Consider the following 14,363-nt stretch of genomic DNA (forward strand, 5'->3'; position numbering starts at 1 on the left):
TAAATAAGGAGCCTAAAACTGCACACAGCACTCCAAGTGAGTCCTTACCAGTAGTCACACCCCCGCTCCTATAATCTATTCTTCTAGAAGTAGACAACAGGTGCAGGAGTAGGCCATTCGTCCCTTCGTGCCAGCACCGCTAATCAATGTGATCAGCGCTGAACATCCACAATCAATACCCTGTTCCTGCCTTCTCCCAATATCCCTTGACTGCGCTATCTTTAAGAACTCTGTCCCACTCTTTCTGAAAAGCATACAGAGAATTGGCCTCCACTGCCTTCTGAGGCAGAGCATTCCATAGAACCACAACTGACTGGGTTATTTTTTTTCCTGAACTCCGTTCTAAATGGGCTACTCCTTATTCTTAAACTGTGGCCTCTGGTTCTGCACTCCCCCAGTCATCGGGAACATGTTTCCTGCCTCTAGCGTGTCCAATCACTGAATAATCATATATGTTTCAATCAGATCCCTTCCCATCCTTCTAAATTTCAATGTATACAAGTCCAGTACTCCAATCTTTCAACACCCGACAGTCCCGCAATCCCGGGAATCAACCTCGTGAACCTATGCTGCACTCACTCAATAGCAAGAATGTCCTTCCTCAAATTTGGAGACCAAATCTGAACACAGTACTCTAGATGTAGTCTCAAGAGGGCCCTGTGCAACTGCAGAAGGAACTCTTTGCTCCTATACTCAACTCTCCTTGTTATGAAGGCCATCATGCCATTAGCTTTCTTCACTGCCTGCTCTACCTGCACGCTTACTTTCAGTATCTGACAAGCAAGAACACCTAGATCTCATTGTACTTCCCTTTTTCCTAACTTGACACCATTCAGATAGTAAATGCCTTCATGTTCTTGTCACCAAAGTGGATAACCTCACATTTATCCACATTAAACTGCATCTGCCATGCATTTGCCCACTCACCCAACCTGTCCAAATCACCCTGCATTCTCCCAACACCCTCCTCATATTTCACACTGCCACACAGCTTTGTGTCATGTGCAAATTTACTAATGTTACTTTTAATCCCTTCATCTGAATCATTAATGTATATTGTAAATAGCTGCGGTCCCAGCACTGAGCCATGCGGTACCCCACTAGTCACTGGCTGCCGTTCTTAAAGTGACCCGTTAACCCCTACTTGTTGTTTCCTGTCAGCCAAACAATTTTCTATCCATGTCTGTACTCTACCCTCAATACCATGTGCTCTATTTTTGCCCACTAATCTTCTGTGTGGGACCTTATCAAAGGCTTACTGAAAGTCCAGATACACTACATCCACTGACTCCACTTGTCCATTTTCATAGATAGATCCTCATAAACGTCCAGAAGATTAGTCTTGCGGAGTCAGACAATAGAGGTGATCCCCACTACACCGACCCAACACGCATAGCCCAGAACACAGAATGAGTAATCCTATCTCTCTCTCTTTCTCTCTCTCTCTCTCTCTCTCTCTCTCTCTCTCTCTCTCTCTCTCTCTCTCTCTCTCTCTCCTCTCTCTCTCTCTCTCTCTCTCTCCTCTCTCTCTCTCCCTCTCTCTCTCCTCTCTCTCTCTCTCTCTCTCTCTCTCTCTCTCTCCTCTCTCTCTCTCTCTCTCTCTCTCTCTCCTTCCCCGTCTCTCCCTCTACGTCTCTCTCTTTCTCGTCCTCCTCTCTGTCTCTGTCCGCCTCTCTCTGTCTGTCTCTCTGGCTCTCCCTTGAGAATGGGGTTCAAGCGGGTTGTGGAGGGAGTTCACTCTGTCTGATCACGGGACTGTGTTAAGGGACGGGTAAGGAGGAAGTTTAACTCTGCGCCTGACCGTGGGGCTGTGTGGTGGACGATGTGACCGGTAATCCACACGGTCTCCGTTTGTTTGTTCGGACGGTCTAGTGGTACTTATCCACACTCTCTCTCTCTCCTCTCTCTCTCTCTCTCTCTCCTCTCTCTTCCCCCTCCTCTCCTCTCTCTCTCCTCTCTCTCTCTCTCTCTCTCTCTCTCTCTCCTCTCTCTCTCCCTCTCTCTCTCCTCTCTCTCTCTGCTCCCTTCTGAGAGTAGGATCGGGGGATGGGGGATTTTACCTCACCATTCCTGCTGGTCAACGTTGGCAGAATAATTTGCTTTCGGGGCTAGAGCTGCTGTGGTTGCGGATGCACGCATTCCTGAAACAGGTGGTCTGGCAGAGATCCTGAAGGGAATTCGCAGATTGTCCTGGATTCAAGGGTCGGAATACAACTCAAGGACTTTTCGTCGATATTGGCACCGGGTCCTGTTCATCTCCTGATATGGTTACACAACAGACAGCTGGTCTCGTTCGGAAGAGATCAGGGAGAGGCGAAACTCTGTCAAGAAGAAAAGAGAAATTTACAAAAGTGTCGGAAGGCTAGGTAATATCTAAAAGTTTATAAGGCTAGCAGGAAGGATCTTAAGAGGGAAATTAGGTGAGCCAGAAGGGGCCATCTGAAGCCTTGGCGGGCAGGATTAACGAAAACCACAAGACTTTCTACAAGTACCTGAGGAGCAGGAGGATAAGACGTGAACGAATAGGACGTATCAAGTGAGACAGTGGAAAGTTGTGCATGAAACCGCAGGAAATAGCAGAGGTACTTAATGAATACTTTACTTCAGTATTCACTATCGAAAGGATCTCGGTGATAGTAGTGATGACTTGCAGCAGACTGAAGAGCTTGAGCATGTAGATATTAAGAAAGAGGCTGTGCTGGAGCTTTTGAAAATTTCCAGTTGGATAAGTCCCCGGGACTGGATCAGATGTACCCCAGCTGCAATGGGAGGCGAGAGAGGAGATTGCTGAGCCTCTGGCGATGATCTTAGCATCTTCAATGGAGACGGGATAGGTTCGAGAGGATTGGAGAGTTGCGAATATTGTTCCTTTATTCAAGAAAGGGAGCAGAGATAGCCCAGGAATTTATAAAACAGTGAGTCTTATCTCAGTGGTTGGTAAGTTGATAGAGAAGATCCTGAGATGCAAGATTTATGAACATGTGGAGAGGTATGATATTATTAGAAATAGTCAGAATGGGTTTGTCAAGGGAAAGTTGTGCCGTACGAGCCTGATTGAATTTTATGAGGATGTGACAAAACAAGTTGCTGAAGGAAGAGCAGTAGATGTGGTATATATGGATTTCAGCAAGGCATTTGATAAGGTACCCACGCATGGCTTACTGCGGAGTTAAAGTGGCGTGGGGTACAAGAGGAGATTGCCTTGTGGATCCCGAACTGGCTTGCCCACAAAAGAGTGGGTGTGTACGGGTCATATTCTGCATGGGGGTCGTTGACCAGCGGGGTGCCTGAGGGATCTGTTCTGGGACCCTTACTGTTCGTGATCTTACTGTTCGTGAATAACAATTGGACGGATAGGTTCGTAGGTTTGATGATGACACAAAGGTTGGTGGTGTGTGGATAGTGTAGAGGGCTATCACACGTTACAACGGGACATTGATTGGATGTAAAACTGGTCTGAGAAGTAACAGATGGAGTTCAACCCAGACACTTGTGAAGTGGTTCTTTTTGGTAGCTCAATAATCTGGCAGTACTAATGGTAATACTCTTGGCACTGTGCTGGATCAGAGAGACTTTGGGGTCCGAGTCTAGAGGACGCTCAAAGCAGCTGCGCATATTGACTCTGTGGTTAAGAAGGCGTATGGTGTATTAACCTTCATCAATCGTGGAATACAAATTAGAGCCGAGAGGTAATGTGGCAGCTATATATGACCCTGACCAGGCCCCACCTGGAGTACTGTGCTCAGTTCTGGTCGCCTCACTATGGGAAGGATGTGGACGCCATAGAAAGGTGCAAAGAAGATTTACAGGGATGTTGCCTGGATTGGGGAGCATGCCTTATGATAATAGGTTAAGTGAACTCGGCGTTTTCTCCTTGGAGTGATAGAGGATGAGAGGTGACATGCAGAGGTGGAAAACATGCTGAGAGGCATTAATCGTGTGGATAGTCAGGGGCTTTTACCCCCCCAGGGCAGAAATGGCTGCCACAACAGGGCACAGGTTGACGGAGCTTGAGAGTAGGTACAGAGGAGGTGTCAGAGGTATGCTTTTACTCAGAGAGTGGTGAGTGCGTGGAAATGGCGACTGGCAGCAGTGGTGGAGGCGGATACAATAGGGTATTTTAAGAGACTTTTAGATGGTTACATGGAGCGTAGTGAAGGGCTATAGGTAAGCCTCGTAATTTCTAAGGCAGGAAAATGTTCGGCACAGACCTGTGGGCCGAGCGGCCTGTATTGTGCTGTAGGTTTTCTATGATTCTATGAAAACTACGCAACATAGAACATGGGTCCCAGGAACATACCATCGTGGACTCTCGTTCTCTCCACAGAGTCTCCGTTTGTTACCCATATTAACGAATCCCCTGTCAGGGACAGCTCGCCTCTACTCTCCCTCACATTCCCTTCTGAGTCACAGAACATTAAACAGAGACACCAAGCTGCTGTCAGCAACTACCACCACACACACACACACACACACACACACACACACACACACACACACACACACACACACACACACACACTAAGGCACAGGGGCGGGGGGGGCGTGGGGGGCAGAGGCCGGAATGGGAATAAATTGCTGGTGATATAGCGGACACTAGAGGGAGTGATGTCCACGCAGAGCCGTCAGAACCCAGAGGTCAATATCCGGTGGAAAGGAAGAGGTGTGACAACTGGCACCAATATTCCCCTTCCTCATCACACATCCCTCTGAACACAGAGAGGGAGTGGTGCTGCGGAGTGAGGTGCTGATATACTGAGGTGGGTAGTGGAGGTATGGGAAGGCGGAAATGGTGAGGGGCATAGGGGAGGACGGGGTGACGCATGCGAAGAAGAGTATGGGTGAGGGAAATCGGTTCGGAGAGATGGATGTTTTTAAGGGAGGGAGAGTGAAGGGAAAGGGAGGGGTACCTATATTCAAATTGTGTATTCCCGAGCTTTGTATACCAAAATCCATCTCTGCTTCAACACTTCCCACTATTAACAGTATAGGTCGTTCCCGGCTACAATGAAGTAAACACCGCTTTGGTTCCAAGTTACCAAGAGCACCTTTGCCTGAAAACATCTTCTCAAAACCCACACATTCCAGATACTTTCTGATCCAAGTTAAACTTCGTCTTGTTCCAATTTAGAATCTAAACTTGAGGAACGTCCTATCGTTTCCGATAATTATTTGAAACTGATGTCTTTCTGATCACTAGATACAATGTGTACCCTGGCATAAAACTCTGACACCTGCCTTGTTTCATGCCGCAGAAGCAGATCAGGTATTTCTCAGGTATGTGTCGGGGATAGTGTAGCGGGCTGTCAGACGTTACAGCGGGACATTCATATGATGCAAAACTGGGCTGAGAAGTGACAAATGGTGTTCATCCGAGATAAGTGTAAGGTGGTTCATTTTGGTCGGTCAAATATGATGACAGAATAAAGTCTTAATAGTCAGACTCTTGGCAGTATGGAGGATGAGAGAGATCTTGGGGTCCGAGTCCATAGGAAGCTAAAAGCAACAGCGCAGGTTGACACTGTGTTTAAGAAGGCATTTGATGTATTGGCCTTCATCAATCCTGAGATTGAATTTAAGAGCAGAGAGGTAATGTTGCAGTCTTAAGGGACCCTGGTCAGACCCCACTTGGAGGACTGTGCTCATTTCTGGTCACTTCACTATAGGAAGTATATAGGAAGTTTCCTGGACTGGTGAACATGTCTTATTAAAGCAGATTTAAGGGAACTTGGCCTTTTCTCCTTGGAGCGACGGAGGATCAGATGTCACTTGATAGAGGTGTATAAGATGATGAGAGGCATTGATAGTGTGGATAATCAGAGGCTTTTTCCCAGGGCTGAAATGGTTGGCACAAGAGGACACAGGGTGACGGTGCTGGGGACTGGGTACACAGAAGATATCAGGGGTAAGTATTATACGCAGAGAGTGGTGACTGTGTGCCATTGGCTTCCGGCAACGGTAGTGGAGACGGATACAATAGGCTCTTTTACGAGACTTTTTGTACAGGTACATGGAGCTTAGAAAAATAGAGGGCTGTGTGTAAGCCTAGTAATTTCTAAGGCAGGGACATGTTGAGCGCAACTTTGTGGGCCGAAGGGCCGGCATTGTGCTGTAGTTTTCTATGTTTCTATATTTCCCCCCACAAAGTCCACAGGGGATGTAGAGTCAGTATGAATAGAACTGAGAAATTCTAAGGGTGGAAACACCCTAATACAAGTTATCTCCAGGCCCCCAAACAGTAGTCTGGATGTAGGGTGTAAGTTGAACGAAGAGTTAAAATTGACATGTCGCAAAGGTAATGATACAGTTGTCATGGGGGATTTCAACATGCAGGTAGACTGGGAAAATCAGGATGGTACTGGACCCCCAAGAAAGGAGGTTTGTGGAGTGCCTCCGAGATGGATTCATAGAACGGCTTGTACTGGAGCCTACCAGCGAGAAAGCAATTCTAGATTTAGTGTTGTGCAATGAACCGGATTTGATCAGGGACCTCGAGGAAAAGGAGCCATTCGGAGGTAGTGACCATAATATGATGTGTTTTAAACTACAATTTGAGAAGGAGAAGGGAGAATCGGATGTGTCAGTATTACAGATGAACAAAGTGAACTAAGCAGCTATGAGGGAGGAGCTGGCCAAAGTTCAATGGAACAATACCCTCGCAGGGAAAACAGTGGAACAACAATGGCCGGTATTTCTGGGAATAATGCAGTAGGTGCAGGATCGATTCATTCCAAAGAGGAAGAAAGATCCTAAGGGGAGAAAGGGGCGGCCGTCGCTGACGAGGGAAGTAAAGGCAGTATAAAAATAAAAGAGAAGAAGTATAACATAGCAATGATGAGCGGGAAGCCGGAGGACTGGGAAGCTTTTAAAGAGCAACAGAAAATAACAAAAAAAAATGCGCGGAGAAGAAAAAAGTTACGAAGGCAAGCTAGCCCAGAATATGAAGGAAGATAGTAAAAGCTTCTTTAGGTATGTGAAAAGAAAAAAAAAAACCCAGTTAAGACCAAAATTGGGGCCATTGAAGACGGAAACGGGTGAATTTATTATGGGGAACAAGGAAATGGCAGATGAGTTGAAAAGGTACTTCCGATCTGTCTTCACTAGGGAAGACACAAACTAACTCCCAGATGTAATAGTGACCAAAGAAACTACGGTAATGGATGAACTGAAGGATATTTATATTTGGCAGGAAACGGTGTTGGATAGACTGTTGGGTGTGAAGGTTGATAAGTCCCCGAGACCTGATGGTCTTCATCCCAGGGTACTTCAGGAGGTGGCTTCAGAAATCGTGGACGCATTGGTAATCATTTTCCAATGTTCTATAGATTCAGTATCAGTTCCTGCGGATTGGTGGCTAAAGTTGTCCCACTTTTCAAGAAAGGAGGGAGAGAGAAAACAGGGAATTATTGACAGGTTAACCTGAAGTTAGTGGTTGGAAAGATGCTGCAGTCAAGTATAAAAGAGGAAATGACGACACATTTGGATAGCAGTAGAAGGATCAATCCGAGTCAGCGTGGATTTGCGAAGGGAAAATCATGCTTGACTAATCTTCTGGAGTTTTCTGAGGATGTAACTATGAAAATGGACAAGGGAGAGCCAGTGGATGTAATGTACCTGGACTTTCAGAAAACCTTTGATAAAAGCCCACATAGAAGGTAATTTGGCAAAATTAAAGTACATGGTATTGGGGGCAGAAGATTGACATGGATTGAAAATTGGCTGGTTGACAGGAAACAAAGAGTAGCGATTAACGGGTCCCTTTTGGAATGGCAGGCTGTGACCAGTGGGGTACCGCAAGGTTCGGTGCTGGGACCGCTGCTGTTTACAATATATATTAATGATTTAGATGAAGGGATTGAAAGTAACATTAGCAAATTTTCCGATGACACAAAGCTGGTTGGTAGTGTGAAATGCCAGGAAGATGTTATGAGAATGCAGGGTGACTTGGACAGGTTAGGTGAGTGGGCGAATGTATGGCAGATGCAGTTTAATGTGGATAAATGTGAGGTAATCCACTTAGGTGGCCAGAACAGGAAGGCAGATTACTACCTAAATGGAGTCAAGTTAGGAAAAGAGGAAGTACAACGAGATCTAGGTGTTCTTGTACATCAATCAATGAAAGCAAGCATGCAGGTACAGCAGGCTGTGAAGGACGTTAATGACATGCTGGCCTTTATAACAAGATACATTGTGTATAGGAGTAAAGATGTCCTTCTGCAGATGTACAGAACCCTGGTGAGACCCCATCTGGAGTATTGTGTGCAGTTTTGGTCTCCAAATTTGAGGAAGGACATTCTTGCTATTGAGGGTGCAGCGTAGGTTCACGAGGTTAATTCCTGGAATGGCGGGACTGTCATATGTTAAAAGATTGGAGCGACTGGGCTTGTATACACTGGAGTTTAGAATGAAGAGCTGGGATCTGATTGAAACATAAGATTTTTAAGGGATTGGACAACTGGAGGCAGGAAGCATGTTCCGGCTGATGGGTGAGTCCAGAACTAGAGGCCACAGTTCAAGAATAAGAGGTAGGCCATTTAGAACAGTGATGCGGAAAAAACTTTTTCACCCAGAGAGTGGTGGATTTGTGGATTGCTTTGGCCCAGGAGGCAGTGGAAGCGAAATTTCTTGATGGTTTCAAGAGAGATTAGATAGAGCTCTTACAGATAGCTGGGTCAATGTATATGGGGATAGGGCATTAACGGGGTACTGATTGTGTATGATCAGCCATGATCACAGTATATGACGGTGCTGGCTAGAAGGGCCGTATGGTTTACTCGTGCACCTGCTGTCTATTGTCTAAATGTGTAAACTGCCTTCCATCTCTTCTGTAGACATCCCACGTTCCTTGGAATAAACACATTGCATTTTGAAGTCCTCCCACCTGCACCATAGCTTGAACCACGTGGTAAACTGTATGGTCTTCCAGTGTCTGGGCACACTGGGACGGGTGTTGGTCCTGCCTTTTAACTTAATAGCTAAATCCCTGACCTCACTTTGCAGAAACACCTTCTCATACATACCGATTTCGTTGGTACATATATGGACCAAGACGTCGAGCTGCTCACTCACCCACTTAAGAATCATAGAACCTTTCTGCAATAGCAGTTGAGCCTCTTTCTATTGCACTTAAGTCAACAACATTATTTCAGGGTGTTAGGAGAGGGGTCATAGAACATTGCCATTGAAATCCTCTCAATTCACATCTAACCTTGTCGGGCTCTCCACCCTCAAAATGTTTAATCAATTTCGCTGCCACTATAAGTTCGCATCAGTTCAGTTTTGGGATCCATTCATAGAAACCATCTGTTTCTTTCCTCCACACTCGATTTTAGACAATGGGGTTTGAACGGTCCTATGCACATTAAGGATTTGTGCACTGAAAATATATTTAATAGTTTTGATAACCTGTGTAGTAAATATGGCTTTCCGCATAATCATTTTTTTCAATACCTGCCGATTCGCCACTTTGTCATGGAAAAAATTCCCGTTTTTCCTGATCTACCACCTGCTATGTTGTGAGACAAACTCACTCTTAGCTTTAATAATAAAGGGCTGATCTCTGTACTACACTCTCAGCTGATGTCTTTGGGAATTCAAGATCTAAACAAAACTACGACTAGCTGGGAGGATGACCTTGGTGTGGATCTGGCTGAGGGATATTGGGCAAAATCACTGAATAGGGTTCATTCCTTGTCATCATGTGCCAGACTCGGGCTCATACAATTTAAACTTTTACACAGCAAATTTAAGTAAAGCCAGGCGTGCTGACATATATCCTGGGACAGATGCTGGCTGTAACAGGTGTTCCTTCTCTCCGGCTGGTTTAGTGCATGCATTTTGATCTTGCCCTCGGCTTGATGGCTACTAGGCACTGGTTTTCAAAATTATCAGTGAGGTTTTGTGGGTGACACTGAGACCTTGCTCGCTTAGAGCTGTATTTGTTGAGCCAGATGATGTTTTGGGTTTAAATACAAACAAGTGGGATATCATTTCACTTACATTGTTTTTGGCCCGTAGGAGAATCTTGCTGGTCTGGAAATTTGCCACTCCCCCATCTGCTGCTGCTTGGTTAGAGGGCGTAATGTTTTATTCTGAAATTAGAAAAGATGAAATTCACTCTGAGGGCGTCTGTGAGAAAGTTCTTTTCGAAATGGGGGCCCTTCTTTTCCTATTTTGGGAGTCTTAAGGGATTATCAATTAGCTGAGGTCATTTGATTGTACTTGGGAAGTTGCTTCCCTTTTAACACGCATATGGTTTACCTCAGAAGGTGGTTGATGAATTGTAATATGAGTGTATTCTGGATCATCTGTGATGTTGTAGATGTGTGTGGGACTTCGTCTTGAAGTAGCTTGGTGGTATGGCTGTGAAATGTCCGTACTTGTATTTGTGAAGTGTTGTATTGCAAATGCATTAGCTGTCATTGTATGTTCGGGGAGGGCGGGTGAGGGGAGATTTGTTTAGGGGTAAGAAACAAAAGCAAAATGGAGGAAAATGTAATCCTTTATTATTCTGTAGTGACCTTTCTTCAATAAAAATATATTACAAATGAAAAAGAATCATAGAGAAGGAATGGTGCGCTGTGAAAAGAGGAAGGAAGGGGAGGAGAGTGAGGCCACAGAAAGGGTGTTCAGTTTGCAGCCGTTGGAGCAGAACGTGTCAGGCACCATTTTCTTGCTCCCTATCTCTGAATGGAGTCTGTTTAAACGCCGAAATCCACTGACCCATGGCCAGGAATCACAGACAGAGTGAGAATCCCTCCATAAAATCCGATCACACACACCTGGAAACATACACTGAGTAACGCTCCCTCCGCAACGATCCATCACACCCCCCGGGGTTATACACAGAGTGCAACTCCCTCCATATTGTTTCAACACATACTCCGGGGTCACACACAGAGTGAAGCTCCGTCCACAACGTCCAAACACGCAGTTCCTGGGTCGGATAACCAGCGAAGCTCCCTATATATTATCCCATCACACTTCCTGGCTCAGACATATACCTCCCGCACCGTCGCAGCACACCCTACCGGAGTCATCAAAAGTGCGCAGCCCTCTCCCTCCTCCGTTCTCCCCACTCACCAATACCCAGACTTTCGGCTTTCCAGTAGTCTTGAATTGTGTGTGTCTCTCGGAGATGGTGTGTGTGTCTGTGAGCGGACTGTGTGTGGCCGTTAGAGGAAGGAAGGGGAGGAGAGAGGAGGCCAGGGAATGGGTGGTGAGTTTGCAAACACTGATGCAAGTGGTGTGGAAGCACGTGACCGACCTGTGCATGCAGAGTTGTGGAGAGATTCAGATCCTGGTGATCGATATCCATGGTACGGGGCGGGGGGGGGGGGGGTGGGAGTGTAATACAGAGAGAGAGAAAAAAACAACTAAATGTATCAGGGATGGCAAACTGATCCAAACTGATGGCATGAACATTGAATTCTCTAACTTCCGTTAATGCCCCTCCTCCCCTTCTTACCCCATCCCTGACATACTTAGTTGTTTGTGTTTTTCTCTCTCTCTGCCCATCACTCTTTGCCTGTTCTCCATCTCCCTCTAGTGCTCCCCTCCCTCTTTCTTTCTCCCTTGGCTTCCCGTCCCATGATCCTTTCCGTTCTCCAGCTCTGTATCACTTTCGCCAATCACCTTTCCAGCTCTTCGCTACATCCCACCCCCTCTGGTCTTCTCCTATCATTTTGCATTTCCCCCTCCCCCCACTACTTTCAAATCTCTTCCTATCTTTCCATTCAGTTAGTCCTGACGAAGGATCTTGGCCCGAAATGTTGACATTGCTTCTGCTTATCGACGTTGCCTGGCCTGCTGTGTTTCACCAGCACTTTGTGTGTGTTGTGCAGGAGAGGGTGTGCGTCACGAGACGGGGTTGCTTGTAGGCGAGGGATGGGTGACGGAGAAGGGAGTGGTGTAATGCAATCTGTGTGACGGTGACTGGGAATCGTGTAGGAGTAGGGTGACGGAGTCGGGGTGTGGTTTTGGAGAGGGAGGATGTTATGCATACGGGGAGGACTGTATTGGAGTTACAGTGCAGGGCCTGATTCTGTGTTGGTATCATTGAGTGGTGAGTTCCTGCTGTGGTGCAGAGCCTGTCAGTGTGTCAGTGTCACGATGAGGGGCGTGTTCATGTCAGTTGTGGGTTGTGGCAGTGACACCGAAACACTTTCAGTGTCCCATTGAAGAACATCTCCGTGTCACAGTGAGGGTTGTGTGTCTCGTTCATAGCTTATGCAAACGGTACTGTCCCACTTGCAATCTAGTCTCCCTAATATCTGTCGTATCAGGCTTAGAGGCGTTGATCCGTGACCTGAGCGCATCTGCCCTTCAAACAATACTTCCTTCATTGAAACGTACGCAGCTCAGAATATGAGTCCCAGCAGACTCAACCTTTTGCTTCTTGACTTTTTCAGAAGTCTTAGCAACATCTGTCCCAACAACCACTCAACTATCTGTAATAGCGTTCTTGTTTAGATTTCCATGCAACTCTAGTTTATTCTACCACTCTCCCCTATTAATGGCAAACATTACCGGTGGGATTCTAGTTCGATTCCAGTTCAGGTGTGAACTGTGAGAATTGCTCATGAGAGAGGCAATGAAGGAGCTGAGCGAGGAGGGGGCGGGATGGCGCGGCCTCCAGGTAGGAGTCTGTGCTGCCCCCCAGTGTTCGCTTGGCAGAAGACAGTCTCTATTGTGAACAATTGTAGATTACCGTGGCATTCAAAATGTCCAGGGGCCTCAAGCTGCATAAATGTGTGTATGTGCGTGTGTGTGTGTGTGTGTTTGCGCGTGCGCGTGCGTACATAATGCGTGGATGTGTTTTCTTGATATCCTACATATGCTATCTTTCTATTTTATACATATTGTGTGTACTTTGTGCCATTTGGGACTGTTGGTATTGCAATTAACAGCCAGGTCCTGGCTGTATTCATGGGCAGTTCTGTGTTGAAATTACAATGAAACTTAAATTGAAATTAATTGAAATGAAATAAAACCGTTCCGTCTGTAGAGTACGCACCTTCAGTGGAAGAGAATCTAATGTTACATATATCTGAAGTTATCATTCCAACCCTAATGTTAAACTGAAAGTTCGTTTTAATTTTGGCCACACCTGCACATACATAAGTTTGCAGAAACTGCTCCCTCTTCGTTCCTATATACTGGTGTCTATAACATAGGCAGCTTAGAAACACAGAAAAATCTACAGCACAATACAGGCCCTTAGGCCCAAAATTCGGTGCTGAACATGTCCCTAACTTTGAACGACCTACGGTTTACACATAGACCTCTACACCTACGCTCGGTCCGCCAGAGAAAGCAGGATCTCCTAGTGGTCACACTTCTTAATTCCACTTCCCATTCCCACTCTGATATGTCAATCTATGACCTCCTCTACTGTCAAAATTAATCCAAACACAGGTTGGAGGAACAATTCCTTATATACCGGCTGGGTAGCTTCCAACCTGATGGCATTAACATTGACTTCTCTAACCCGTTAATGCCCCTCCTCCCCTTCTTACCCGATCCCTGACATATTTAGTTGTTTGCCTGTTTTCCATCTCCCTCTGGTGCCCCCCTGCCCCTTCTTTCTCCTGAGGCCTCCCGTCCCATGATCCTTTCCCTTCTCCAGCTCTGTATCACTTTCTCCAACTACCTTTCCAGCTCTTGGCTTCATCCCACCCCCTCCAGTCTTCTCCTATCATTTCGCTTTTCCCCCACCCCCCACTACTTTCAAATCTCTTACTATCTTTCCTTTCAGTCAGTCCTGACGAAGGGTCTCGGCCCGAAACGTCGACAGCGCTTCTCCTTATAGATGCTGCCTGGCCTGCTGTGTTCCACCGGCATTTTGAGTGTGTTGTTTACCCATAGGCCTCTATTTTTCCAAGCTCCATGCAGCCTGCCTGGAGTCTCTCAAAAGTCCCTGTCGTATCCGCCTCCAGCACCGCCCCCGCCAGCCCATTCCACGCACACACCACTCCACGTACAAAACAAAACTTACCCTGACAACTCCTCTGTACATACTTCCAAGCACCGTAAATCAATGCGCTTTTGTGCTAGCCATTTCACACTGGCAAAGGGGGACTGACTGTCCACACGACAAATGCCTCTCTTTATCTTGTACAAATTCATCTGTTCACCGCTCATCCTCCGTCGCTCCAATTAGAAAATATAGAGTTCATTCAACCTCATAAGGCATGCTCTCCAATTCCAGCAACAATCTTGTATTTTGAGGACCGCTTCCCATCGACGAATCTGGTTCTCGACCACAGTACCTCTTTTCCGTTCCCCTAACAAAGACAACCCTATCAGCCTCCCTACTGAGCCACAGAACCATTTTCACTGCCAGAGCCGTGACCGGTGAGACT

At 46.3% G+C, this 14,363-nt stretch overlaps 1 long non-coding RNA gene across 1 annotated transcript; it reads right to left on the minus strand.

The window, feature by feature from the left end:
- Positions 1-2,195: 2,195 nt before the first annotated feature.
- Positions 2,196-11,178, minus strand: LOC140722168 (uncharacterized). Its single transcript, XR_012097551.1, has 3 exons — positions 11,083-11,178; positions 10,000-10,091; positions 2,196-2,321 (listed from the first exon to the last, which is right to left on the minus strand). It is a non-coding gene; the product is annotated as an uncharacterized lncRNA (long non-coding RNA).
- Between the last annotated feature and the right edge of the window lie 3,185 nt (positions 11,179-14,363).

The sequence above is a fragment of the Hemitrygon akajei genome, unplaced genomic scaffold (assembly GCF_048418815.1).
Source record: "Hemitrygon akajei unplaced genomic scaffold, sHemAka1.3 Scf000071, whole genome shotgun sequence".
Lineage (NCBI taxonomy): Eukaryota > Metazoa > Chordata > Chondrichthyes > Myliobatiformes > Dasyatidae > Hemitrygon > Hemitrygon akajei.